The sequence below is a fragment of the Stegostoma tigrinum genome, chromosome 4 (genome assembly GCF_030684315.1).
Source record: "Stegostoma tigrinum isolate sSteTig4 chromosome 4, sSteTig4.hap1, whole genome shotgun sequence".
NCBI lineage: Eukaryota > Metazoa > Chordata > Chondrichthyes > Orectolobiformes > Stegostomatidae > Stegostoma > Stegostoma tigrinum.
Window position 1 is genome coordinate 63,615,261 of NC_081357.1, and position 14,519 is coordinate 63,629,779.

A 14,519-nucleotide genomic window follows, 5' to 3' on the forward strand; every position below is an offset into this window, starting at 1 on the left:
CTTAATGGTGTAAAATCAAATGATTTGACATGAAGTTATTCAGATTGAATGGGAAATGGCATCTGTTGATTGAAGTGAAACTTTGGAAACAGGGTAAGTTATAACAGGGAACAAAGAGATGACAGATCAATTATAGGCCTATTTTAGTCCTATATTCACAAAGAAGAGCACAAATAATGGCCTCACATTGTTGAAAAACACAGGATCTAGTGAGAGAGCAGAACTGAATGAAATCAGAATTAGTAGTGAAAGTTTGGGAAATCCGTTGGATTAGATGACAATAAATATCAAGGGTCTAATCATCTATACCTAAAGTGTTTAAGGAAGTGGCCTTAGAATCGTGGCCGTGTTGTTTATCTTCTTCTAAGATTATATAGTCTCTGGACCAGTTCCTATGTATTACAGGGTAGTTAATGTAATCACACTAGTTGTTTTGAAAAGTGGATGTAGAGAGAAAAAAGGATTTATATCCAGTTAATTTTACATCAGTGGTGAGGAAATGCTCGAATCCATTACAGAAGTTTTCAAAGCAGAGTATATATAAAACAGTGGCAGAATCAAACAGAGTCAAAATGGATTTACAACAAAAAAAAATTATGCTCAGCACATCAACTAGAATTCATCAAGGATATCACTAGGAGAGTCGATAAGGGGAAGCCACTGGATGTGGTTTACTTGCACTTTCAGAAGGCTTTTGATAAGGACCCACATAAATGATTAGCTTGTAAAATTAAAGCATATCTGATTGGAGGTAGTATACAGATAGAGATCAGATTGGCAACCTAGAAACAAATAATAGGAACTAATGGCCATTTTCTGAGTAGCAAGCAATGACTAGAGAGGCCAGAGACCGGCGCTTCAACCCCAGCTATTCACAATACATGTTAACAATTTAGATGAGGGAACTAAATATAATATCTTCATTTTTGCAGATGACAGAAAGCCACGTGAGAGATGAACTGTGAGGGGGAAGCTGAGATGCTTCAATGCAATTTGGACAAGTTGAGTGAGTGGGAAATTTCATGGTAGATCAAGTATAATGTGGGTAATTGTGGGGTTATCCACTTTGGTAGAAAAAGCAGGAGGAAAGATTATTACCTGAATGGTGATAGATTGTGAAAAGGGTCAGTGCAATGAGACCTGGGTGTCCCTGTATACTAGTCACTTAAAGTAAACATGCAGGCATGACAGGCAGTGTAGAAGGTTTAAAGTCATGTTGGCCCTCATTGTGAAAGATTGGAGTACAGGAACAGGGATGAATTCCTGTAATTGCATGGGACGTTGACGAAACCACACTTGGAGAATTTTGTGCAGTTTTGGTCTTCTTATCTGAAGAAGGATGTTCTGGTGCTGGAGGGAATGTAATGAAGGTTTAGCAAACTGATTCCTGAGTTGACAGGACTGCCATATGAAGAGAGACTGAATCGGTTAGACTATATTCAGTGGAGTTTAGAAAAATGAGTGGGGATTACTTTAAAAAAACATGAAATTCTGACAAGACGAGATGGGATAAATGAAAGAAGGATGTTCATGATGACTGAGGAGTTCAGAGTCAGGGGTCACAGTTTAAGGATTTGGAGTAGGCCATTTCAGACTGAGGTGAGGAGAAATTTCTTCACCCAGAGAGTGGTGAGCCTGTGGAATTGTCTGCCACAGAACCTGGTTGAGACAAAAGCATTAAATATTTTCAAGGAATTAGGTATAGTTCTTATTAATGGGACCAAAAGGTATGGGGATGAAGCTGAAACAGGGTACTGAGTTGGATGACCAGCCATGATCATACTGAATGGCAGAGTACACATGAGGGGGCAAATTACCTTTCTACGTTTAAAACATTTGGATAAGAATGAATATGATTAGACTATATTTAGCTGCATTAATATTTGATGACATTCCAGACTGATAATGCTGATTTGCATTGAAAAGCTACATAAAAATATGAGTTCTCTACTTGCATCTTACAGGAAGTCATCGGCGAATAATTCAATCTTAGTGTTTAAAAGCATGCCATGGTTTGATTTTGAACACAACGTTGGAAATGATTGTTCCTATGTTAAATATTAAATAACTCCAATACTTGAAGCATTTTGTTCATTGATATAGAATGCTTTTGCACACTATTTCCAAGTTTTGTCATTCCAGTTTTCCAATGGCTTCATTGGTGTTTTAGGTGCATTGACTGTACAAATGCCAACATATGATTAGCAATCCAGAGATTTCAAGCAGAAAATTCCAATCAGATGGTTTCTGAATCAAGTATAAACAAAAACTGAGTGCAATATCATGTCTCACGTGTAGCCTGTGACCCACTATCCAAAGAACTTCAACTCAATTACCATACAAACATATTGGTGCAATAAATCTATGAGTAATTGATAATTTAGCTAAGGCAGAAAATGTCCAGCATGTTATAGACCCTGAATGATTTACAAAAGGAATACTTATTGGAAACGCTGCAACAAAATCTATTCAACTTTTAGCAGTGAATACTGATTTCATTTCAGATGACTTGAGACATCGCCAACACATCTAATCTGGTAAACCATTTACACTTATCTATGCTCTATTGGTTAAATCAAGATAATGAAGTTGTACCAGGAAAGTTAAGACATGTAGGCAGGTAGACTGCTGTCAGTTCTTTGTAATTTGTAAACAAAGATAATTCCTTTTGCGGATCAGAAACACCCTTATTTTGGAGGGAATGGAATATAAAAGTAGGGAGGTTTTGCTGAAAATATATTGTCCAGTTATAGTTGGAGTACTGTTGACAGTTTTTGGGCTGTAGCAAAGGGAAGATACAGTGGTATTGGAGGCAATCAAGAGAAGGTACATTAGGCTGATACCCCAAATAGAGCAACTGTCTTATGAGAACAGGTTGAGTAGATTGGGCTTGTATTCATTGGAAGAATGAGAGGGAATTTTATTGAAACATACAAAGATTCTTTGGGGATTTCACAGGGTAACTGCAGAAAAATTGCTTCCCTTTGTGGGTGAGCCTAGGACAAGAGAGCATAACTTTGAAGAAGAGATCATATATTTAAGACAGAGATGAGCAGGAAATCCTTCTCTCTGAGGATAGTGAGTCCTTTACCACAGAGGGCTGTAGAGCATGGGTCATTAAGTACATTTACGGCTGAAATGAAAAGGTTTTTAACCAGTAAGAGAATCAAGGATTACAGGGAGAAAGCAGAATTGATGATTGTCAGAACTAATTGAATAGACGGCCAGACCTGTTGGACTGAATGACCAATTTCTGCTCCTACATCTTATGGTCTTATAACCTATTTAGAGATTTTTTTAATTGAGTTTTTTACAAAAATAATAAAAGTAATGTATTTTCACTTAATTTTTCAGGGACTTAAACATTTCTGCTTCAGAAATAATCACAATTTTTTATACATTAATTTCATTTCTAACCATTAGGAATGTTCAAACGAGTCTTTAGAATGACTTTATGTAACTGAAAAAAGAAGGTCAATTTGGAAAAGAGATTAACTACTGTATTTAAAGCTTTTAAATGAGAATTACATTAAAAATGTTTCGATATAAATATTGTACAAACACATACCCTATTTTATTACAAACATAATGAAATTTTCTATCAGTTCCGAGTTTATTCAATTTTTTTTAAAAAATGCATTTCCTGGAAAAAGAATCAAGGTTACAACATAATCCATTGGTTCAAATTTAGACATTATTAGCATTGGTAAGCAAGAGAAAAGATTAACTAGTTTCCAACCACTCTGAACCATGGTTTAGTTATAGTATGGGCATCATTACTTAATACTCTTAAATTTTGTGTGTATTTTTGGATATTCTTCCTTTATTATAAGAAGGAATAATTATTATTACAGTAACAGCAGTTGGTGAGTTTTTATTCATGCCTTGTTGACAACTTGCAGTTGCATCAAAGATAGTAGGAACTGCCGATGCTGGAGAGTCTGAGATAACAAGGTGTAGAGCTGGATGAACACAGCAGGCCAAGCAGCTCCAGAGGAGCAGGAAAGATGATGTTTCAGGCCTGGACTCTTCTTCAGAAATTTCTGAAGAAGGGTCCAGGCTCAAAACGTCATGCTTATCCAGCTCTACACCTTGTTATTGCAGTTGCATCAACTTCGCTTGATATCTTGATGCAGTTTTGTGACTTTTTCTTGTAGAAACCTTTTTCATTCTACATTTACAGGTTGATACTTAACATTTATTGAAACAAATTTATCACGCTGTAATTACATAAACTGCTGAGAAAATAACTTTGGAGGTGAGGTTTAATTCTGAAAACAAATCCTGTCTACTATCCAAGATAATAAAATGTGAGGCTGGATGAACACAGCAGGCCAAGCAGCATCTCAGGAGCACAAAAGCTGACGTTTCGGACCTAGACCCTTCATCAGAGAGGGGGATGGGGGGAGGGAACTGGAATAAATAGGGAGAGAGGGGGAGGCGGACCGAAGATGGAGAGCAAAGAAGATAGGTGGAGAGAGTGTAGGTGGGGAGGTAGGGAGGGGATAGGTCAGTCCAGGGAAGACGGACAGGTCAAGGAGGTGGGATGAGGTTAGTAGGTAGCTGGGGGTGCGGCTTGGGGTGGGAGGAAGGGATGGGTGAGAGGAAGAACCGGTTAGGGAGGCAGAGACAGGTTGGACTGGTTTTGGGATGCAGTGGGTGGGGGGGAAAGAGCTGGGCTGGTTGTGTGGACAGTGGGGGGAGGGGACGAACTGGGCTGGTTTAGGGATGCAGTAGGGGAAGGGGAGATTTTGAAACTGGTGAAGTCCACATTGATACCATATGGCTGCAGGGTTCCCAGGCGGAATATGAGTTGCTGTTCCTGCAACCTTCGGGTGGCATCATTGTGGCAGTGCAGGAGGCCCATGATGGACATGTCATCTAGAGAATGGGAGGGGGAGTGGAAATGGTTTGCGACTGGGAGGTGCAGCTGTTTGTTGCGAACTGAGCGGAGGTGTTCTGCAAAGCGGTCCCCAAGCCTCCGCTTGGTTTCCCCAATGTAGAGGAAGCCGCACCGGGTACAGTGGATGCAGTATACCACATTGGCAGATGTGCAGGTGAACCTCTGCTTAATGTGGAATGTCATCTTGGGGCCTGGGATGGAGGTGAGGGAGGAGGTGTGGGGACAAGTGTAGCATTTCCTGCGGTTGCAGGGGAAGGTGCCAGGTGTGGTGGGGTTGGAGGGCAGTGTGGAGCGAACAAGGGAGTCACGGAGAGAGTGGTCTCTCCGGAAAGCAGACAGGGGAGGGGATGGAAAAATGTCTTGGGTGGTGGGTCGGATTGTAAATGGCGGAAGTGTCGGAGGATAATGCGTTGTATCCGGAGGTTGGTAGGGTGGTGTGTGAGAACGAGGGGGATCCTCTTGGGGCGGTTGTGGCGGGGGCGGGGTGTGAGGGATGTGTTGCGGGAAATACGGGAGACGCGGTCAAGGGCGTTCTCGATCCCTGTGGGGGGAAAGTTGCGGTCCTTAAAGAACTTGGACATCTGGGATGTGTGGGAGTGGAATGTCTTATCGTGGGAGCAGATGCGGCGGAGGCGGAGGAATTGGGAATAGGGGATGGAATTTTTGCAGGAGGGTGGGTGGGAGGAGGTGTATTCTAGGTAGCTGTGGGAGTCAGTGGGCTTGAAATGGACATCAGTTACAAGCTGGTTGCCTGAGATGGAGACTGAGAGGTCCAGGAAGGTGAGGGATGTGCTGGAGATGGTCCAGGTGATCTGAAGGTTGGGGTGATTCTCCAGCATCTGCAGTTCCCATTATCTCTGTCTACTATCCATCTTGGTGGATTCATCATAGTAAAATATGGGCCTTCGATTTTCAAGTTTCCTCATCTGGCTTTCATAGTAGAGATCTTTAATTTAAAAAGGAGAACCATTAATCTAAAATGGCAGCTGAGATCACCTAACCATAGATTGAGCAGCATCTCAGGAGCACAAAAGCTGACGTTTCGGGCCTAGACCCTTCATCAGCTCTGATGAAGGGTCTAGGCCCGAAACGTCAGCTTTTGTGCTCCTGAGATGCTGCTGGGCCTGCTGTGTTCATCCAGCCTCACATTTTATTATCTTGGATTCTCCAGCATCTGCAGTTCCCATTACCACTAACCATAGATTGAGGCAGGTTCAGGCAAATGATGCTTAGTAGCCAAGACTGCCTGAACTGAAATTATTTTTTTCTCTAAAGACTTCTAAATCTGAGTAACGTGTCAAGATGCAAACTTCTCCTGTTTCAATCTGCTAGTGCCTGATGAAAGACACATTTTGAGCATGAAATGTTGCCATTGAACCAATGGATTATATATTACCGGCTGGCAATAAACAATAGCATGGAAAAGTACATAGAATTATAGTTTAGTGGCAGCACTTGAGCAGTACAATGTGAAAGAAACACAGATTGGCACATTGCCAGTCATCAATTAAACAAGCATTGTCTTGGGTCAAAATCTAAAACTGCAATGTGTTTCAAACACCTTTATTCATCCTAATTACACCAGTCACTCTCCTTTTTGTTCAGGTTTCATATGTGTGTATTTAATGTCATATTTTATTATGTAGTTGTGTTATTTTCTGAAATAAGCCAAATGTTATCCATTTTGGACCAAGAAATGATAGATCAGGGTTCTTTCCAGATGGCAACAAGTAAAATACAATGGATGTCTAAAGTGAATTGGAGGTTCAGATGCATAAGCTCTCTAAAATGTCACAAACAAGTGCAGATAATAAGCAAGAAAGCTAATGGAATTCTGGCCTTTATATCTAGAAGATTGAAGTACAAGGTTGTGGAGGTTATGTTGTAGTTATACAAAACTCTTGCTAAATTCCACTTGCAGTACTGTGAACAGAACTGGGGACCAGGCCTTAAGGAAGATATATTGGCCTTGGAAGGAATTGATATCTAGGCTTCAAAGGTTAAGTTATTTACTTATTATACTTGGACTTGTTTTCTGCAGAATTTCGAAGTTAATCATAGAATTCCTACAGTGTGGAAGCAGGCCACTCGACTCACAGCTCACACCGACCCTCCAAAGAGCATCCCACCCAGACAGACCCCCTTACCCTATCCCTGTAACCCTGCATTTCCCATGGCTGATCCACCCGGCCTGCACATACCCGGACACGATAAACAACTTAACATGGTCAATCCACCTAAACTGCGCATCTTTGGATTGTGGGAGGAAACTGGAGTACCCAGAGAAAAATCATGCAGACACAGGGAAAGTGTGCAAACCCCACACAGACAGTCGCCTGAGTGTGGAATCAAACCTGAGTTCCTGGCGCTGTGAGGCAGCAGTGCAAACCACTGAGCCACTGTCTGCCCTTTCTTCTTTTTCTTTAATTTCTTTATTACAACAAAAATCAATATTTAATTAAATTATTGAAACAGCTGCAGAGAGGGTGTGAGGCAGCAAAATTTCAACTGTTAATATAGCACGATTAACCTCTGTGTCAAACTGTTATTCCAGCTTGTAAATACTTGTCCAGCAACTGTCAGTTCCCATCCTGGACACTTATTATTGAGATGCTTTTTTCTCCCCATTTGTTTAATACTCAGGTTCCAGATTACCCATCCTTGTAGGCACTACCTTTGTAAGGGACCATGGTCCGGAATGTTCTGGATCAGAATCTGCGCAGGGTCAAAGGTGGTGAAGCTGGTCCCCTTGCTAATGGGGCCCTTCACCCCATTCATGCTCAGGCCTTTGTATAGGCCACTGATTCCACCCTCTTCCATAACAATGTGACGCATTGTTTGCCCAACGCGAGTGCACTTGCGGCATTGCAGTCCTGCTGTCTGCATCTGTCGCCATACCACATCCAGTGGGTAGGAGACTGACTGGCCAAGTAAGCCAGCACATGCTCCGAAAATTAGACACTCATGGGGGGATGGATGGGGTTGGCCAGTTAACTCTGTATGCAATTTCTTCAACGTTCGATAAGTGAAGAAGCTGAGCCCAGCAGATGGAATTACCCCGAGGATGGTGGGTGAGAATCCACAGTGCAGGGTCTTGATTCCTTCATCTCGAGTCATCCAGATGAAGTCATGCAAAACCTTACCTTTCCTTTGGATTTATATGTCAACATGGTGGCAGTAATACCAAGCGTTGTACCAGCCAGCAGCCATGGGAGCAGTGGCAGACATCTTCCATGGGTCCTGCAGTAGGATCCCAGAATCTGTTTGACCAGTTCATGAGAGCAGAACTGAAGTGGAGCATGAGGGACAACTGGGATCATCTGATTGACGTCTTCAAGATATTAGCGTGGACAAAACAGGGTTGATAAAAGATAAACTATTCCCACTGTTGGGGATTCAAGAATGAGGGTACATAGTCTGAGAATTAGGGCCAGACTGTTCAGGAGAGATGTCAGGAAGGGCTTTTACTTAGAAAGGGTGTTGGGGATTTGGAACTCTCATTCACAAACAGCACCAGATGCTGGACTAGATGATAATTTTAAATCTGAAATTGATACATTTTTGTAAAGGAAATGTATTAAAGGGTATAACTCAAAGGCTTATGAACTCTGGCTATGAACTTATTGAATGATGGTTTGGGCTTAAGGGGATGAATGGCCTACTGCATAAGAACATAGGAACTAGGAGCAGAAGTAGGCCATCTGGCCCCTTGAGCCTGCCCCGCCATTTAATAAGATCATGCTGATCTTTTTGAGACTCAGCTCCACTTACCCGCCCACTCACCATAACTCTTAATTCCTTTACTGTTCTAAAATTTATCTAGCTTTGCCTGAAAAACATTCAGCGAGGTAGCTTCAACTGCTTCACTGGGCAGGGAATTGCACAGGTTCACAACCCTTTGGGTGAAGAAGTTCCTCCTGACCTCAGTTCTACATCTGCTTCCCTTTATTTTGAGGCGATGCCCTCTAGTCCTACTTTTACTTGCTAGCGGAAACAACCTCCTTGCCTCCACTTTATCTATTGCCTTCATAACCTCATTTGTTTCTATAAGAGCTCCCCTCATTCTTCTGAATTCCAATGAGTATAAGCCCAGTCTACTCAGTCTCTCCTCATAATCCAACCCTCTCACCTCTGGAATCAACTGAGTGAATCTCCTCTGCACCACCTTCAGTGCTAGTATATCTCTCCTCAAGTAAGGAGACCAAAACTGCACACAGTACTCCAGGTGTGGCCTCACCAGGACCCTATACAGCTGCAGCATAGCCTCCCTGTTCTTTAAATTTCATCCCTCGAGCAATGGCAGACAAAATTCCATTTGTCTTTTTAATTACCTGCTGTACCTGCCGTCCCACCGTCAGTGATTCATGCACAAGGACACCCAAGTCCCTCTGCACAGCTACAATTTTTTTACCATTTAAAACATAGTCCATTTTGCTGTTATTCCTACCAGAATGGATGACCTTACACATATCAACATTGTATTCCATCTGCTAGACCTTTGACCACTCACACACTATTTATATCCCTCTATAGACTTTGTGTCTTCCACACACTTTGCTCTACCACTCACCTTAGTGTCATCTGCAAATTTTAACATACCACACTTAGACTCTAACTCCAAATCATCTAGGTAAATTGTAAATAATTGAGGTCCCAACACTGAGCCCTGAGGCGCACCACTAGCCACTGATCGCCAACCAGAAAAACACCCATTTACCCCTACACTTTACTTTCCACTTGTCCACCAATCCTCTATCCATGCCAATACATTACCTGTAAAACTGTGCAACTTTATCTTATGTAGCAGCCTTTGGTGTGGCACCTTGTCAAATGCCTTCTGGAAATCCAGATACATCACATTCACAGGTTCCCCATTGTCCACCGTGCAAGTAATGTCCTCAAAGAATTCTACCAAATTAGTTAAATATGACCTACTCTTCATGAACTCACGCTGGGTGTTCCCAATGGGACAATTTATGTCCAGTTTATATGCAGTTCCTATGTTCCCATTATTTTTCTTGGAGTTAATAACATTCCTCTTAGTCTAGTTAGCATGGCTGGAGCTAACCTTCATCCTTCAATGCAGTTGTCCACAAGATTTCTGCTTCCATCATTTAATGCTCAATGCATGCCAGTTATTCCTGACTTCCTGCTGCCATCAAAGCCATGTACCTGCGCTCATGAATGATGCAAATGACCCCTGTTACATGTGTACCGTGGGATACAAATTGGCTTCTTTGAGGTAGCCACATTAGGCTTTCAACAATACTCTGACCTGGCTAATTCTGCTTCATCAGGCAGCTGCAAGGATATTAAGAGGTGTCTCATGGAAATGCCTTAATAAAATTGGAAACTAATCCAAGGTGTATTCGTGGAGCACTCTATAAACTTTCAACCTCGCTCTGTGCCACAACAAATTGCCTACATTGTGGCAGGCATGATCTTTTCTACTGTGGTGGGAAAATGAAGAGTTCAGCTACAAAAAGCCTTCAAATTCATTCTTCATGATCTGCAGTCAGAAGAAGTGACATTGTTGTCCTGGCTCAGAGCTCTAGACCATCCAAAATATACAAAGTCTTGATCCCATCCCTGTTGTGTTGGTGGTCTCAGGGCACATACCTTCCTATTCACTCTTGCCTCAGACTGTACTGTTCATAGACATTCCATCTTATTAAGACCATCATGGTTGATAGCTTGTTGTTTCACCCTACTCACCTTGGCAGAGTACAGAGGTTTTTGAAGTGCTTCATGATTGAGCTCATTTCCTACCAACAACAATGCAGCTCCTGATTGTAATATGCACCAAAATATTATTAGTTGAATTACAGTACGGTGCACAAAACATTTCATGATCAAGAATATAAATTCAACAAAAGATTTTAAATCAAATTTAAGTAATGTCATCTTTTTTAACAAAAGGATTAGGAAACTTAGGATATGCTTAACCATTGTTGCAACTTAGCAATTCTGTATCTGCAAGTGCAATGTCTCATGGGAACAATAGCATTTTCTCAGTTTCTATTGAGCCAGTTGCAAAATTCATGCCTGAATTAACCACTGTTCACAGACATTTATTCCAATAAAGTGGCTCCATTTGTTGCTTCAGAATTGTTAAATGATTTATTGCTACAACTGATTGGATAATTGTTTTCACTTCGAACAAAATTACTTTCTATGTAAACATATTTTTCTATTTGAATACGTTAAGTTCCAATGATTTCATTAGCACATGTAAAATAATTATTTAAAACATCCCAGATTAGAAAAAAAAAACTTTTCTTGAAATAGGTAAACTAATTTTCCTTACCAGAACTATGGCTTTGCTTCAAAGCACTTTTTTTTCCCAAATTCCTTGAACACTGTGTATTTAACAATAACATTCTTCGGCATATTTCTGAAATTTGACCTTGTAATCTATATTTGAAACTCTTAGTTCTCAGGCATGTGAAACAAAATGTGGATGTACCTTTGAAAATAGGAAAAGACCTTTGAAGTGAAGTGAACTTATCTTGCAATGTCATCAATGGTTTTGTACATTATTTTTGAAGAAGTCAGAGCATTAGTTGTCTGTTGCACTTCAGATCATTAAGAGCTCATGTAAAGTCTGCATGGACTCTGAAGGACTCAAAAGAAAATTAGAAATAAGATTTTATGCCTTATTGCTTTGGATCAGAGCCAATAGCTACTAGTGAGGTAAACCATTGCCATTTTGTCTTACTTCTATATAGGCAAAATACATGTCTTTAATTTTCAATTGTATCTTATTTTTCTGTATTGCTCTCATACTTTTGCTGCAATTTACAAACCTTAACCATTTAAAAAATAACATAAATTGTGATTCAATTTCTAAATTTGGGTGTCTGATTTATAGTTTATGTCTTGTTTTATTTCTTTAAAAACTGTAACTTTTTGTTTTTAACAATATTGAGAAATGGCAATTCTATAAACTATGTACCAGTGGGTATCTAATCCCCTTAAGATGCACTCTGCAAATGTTGCTTTTTTTCTGTAGTTTTGATCATGGACTAAAATGGGAAAACAGTCCATTTTGTAAACCAAGAATAGTGAGAAGGATTACTAGACTTTTTAAAAGCAAGTTCCTGATCTTCATTGCAATACTGTTTATGATGCTGTTTTGTTCAGACCGTGGGGAAACCTAGTTGCAGTCAAGTAGGAGCTAAGGGGTGTGTCTGAATCATGATGCAGCTGGTTGCTGATTGGTCTAGGGAATGTTGACCCATCGTTGATGAGACAAATCTTTTGCCTGACAACAACCATGTGAACAGTGTAAACCAGCTACCCTGTGCTTCCTGCCAGCAAATGATACAGAGGGGAGCCTTCACAGGTCTCCTCTCCATTTCTGTGGACAGTGCAGTTTCAAAAATCCAGGCACTGGTGAATGCTTGTAGCGCATGTCATAGTCCATTTAACTGGAAATCTTTCCTGTGACGACTAATTCCTGGTTGGTTGAGGAATCCAGAAATGTGTTGCTAATCTTCTGGTCTGTCAAAGGACCTTGGCAAAAAATGTTGATAACGTAGACAGTAATGGATTTGATTCCGGACTTGCCTCATCAGTAGGGAATAAACTTTAAAAAAAAATGATGTCCTACACCTCAAAAAGGAACCTCAATTTTTTTTTAAGGCTTCTATGTCTTTATTTATCTCCCTTTTCTCCATCTTTTTATCCCTGTTAGCCTGAAGCTCTTAAAATACAAGGGCAACACTATGGCACAATATTGCAGGGGTTGGAAATATGAAATTAAAATATAGATAATACTCAGCATGACCGACAGCAACTGTGAAGAGAAAAATAGAGATCATCTTTAAGGTCTGTGGCCACTCAAAGAAGTTAAGCACTTACTTGAGCGTACCTATCTTTTGACTTTTCTCTTCTGGAACCCAAGTTTGAAATCTGGAACTGAGAGATGGGAAATGATTACACCCACCATTCTCTATGATTATACTCTTGCTGCTCCAAGTTACATAATTGGAATAAACACCTGATTCAGCTACAGATGATCCTAATTAACATTTAAATTGCTTTTGGTATTTGGCTGGCGTTCTGGCTTTGAACATGATGTTTCTGTATGTAGGTCTGAATCCAGATGAAACTGATTAGATGTAAGTTTTCTCTAAAAGTCCTATGTGAATTGAATTTAGACAGTTTTGGCCCTATGAGACTTAAACTCACATCACAAAGCAGTCCAAATCCAATATCGTCTTCCCTCGAGGAGGATAAGACGGAGAAAATGCCTGCAGTGGAAAATAGTATACTCAATGGATACACTTTTTTGTTTCTAAATTATATCACCCAAACCCCTTTCACTCAACCTATTTCATATAATTTGGGAGAATTGTCACACTGGATGCTGATTTATTGTTATCTATTTTTCAATATTGTAGACTATCTGAATAATCCCCAATCCTTGCTGGACTTTGTGTAAACACATTCTCATTCTGAGAAACTGGTCTCTTAAGTAAAAATATTACTAATTAAAAATAAACTAATACTCTGGATTGGTCCTGAGTGGTGAACTCAGTAGAATATCCTATGGTCGGGAATTACCATCATGCATGTGGGTGTGTATTCAATTCAAGAACAGCTTAAACTGGCCTTGTGAGTCTATGCATTTTAATTTGAAAATAAATGGAATGAATTAATGGTCAAGCAAATGCTCCCTGTAGATGAATATTCCCATTAGCACTGATGCCCATGAATGACCTGTGTAGTGCAAGTGTAAATATAGACTAACTGCAAACAGAAGTGAGAATTGGATTTAGTGAAATATCTAACATCGATATAAATGAGTTCCATTCAAGTAGACTAACACTAATAGCCAACTGGTTTATTTGAACTGTCATATCTTACAATGTTTTGGCCCTGGGGAGCGGGCACTGGAAATATTCATGGAAGAAAATGCACCAAACTAGCAAGATCGTCTGTTTGAAGTGAATGAACAGGATCTCTGCTTTGTGCATTTAAAAAACTAAGTATGCTTCATTGATAATAAAATGTGAGGCTGGATGAACACAGCAGGCCAAGCAGCATCTCAGGAGCACAAAAGCTGACGTTTCGGGCCTAGACCCTTCATCAGAGAGGGGGATGGGGAGAGGGAACTGGAATAAATAGGGAGAGAGGGGGAGGCGGACCGAAGATGGAGAGTAAAGAAGATAGGTGGAGAGAGTATAGGTGGGGAGGTAGGGAGGGGATAGGTCAGTCCAGGGAAGACGGACAGGTCAAGGAGGTGGGATGAGGTTAGTAGGTAGATGGGGGTGCGGCTTGGGGTGGGAGGAAGGGATGGGTGAGAGGAAGAACAGGTTAGGGAGGCAGAGACAGGTTGGACTGGTTTTGGGATGCAGTGGGTGGGGGGGAAGAGCTGGGCTGGTTGTGTGGTGCAGTGGGGGGAGGGGACGAACTGGGCTGGTTTAGGGATGCAGATGGGGAAGGGGAGATTTTGAAACTGGTGAAGTCCACATTGATACCATTAGGCTGCAGGGTTCCCAGGCGGAATATGAGTTGCTGTTCCTGCAACCTTCGGGTGGCATCATTGTGGCAGTGCAGGAGGCCCATGATGGACATGTCATCTAAAGAATGGGAGGGGGAGTGGAAATGG

General features: G+C 41.0%; 1 protein-coding gene and 1 pseudogene across 4 annotated transcripts in view; one reads left to right on the forward strand and one right to left on the reverse strand.

The window, feature by feature from the left end:
• Positions 1–14,519, forward strand: part of LOC125452948 (synaptotagmin-like protein 2) — a 236,612-nt gene that overhangs the window by 165,520 nt on the left and 56,573 nt on the right. The gene's annotated exons all lie outside the window — the stretch shown is intronic.
• Positions 7,574–8,223, reverse strand: LOC125452313 (mitochondrial coenzyme A transporter SLC25A42-like; annotated as a pseudogene).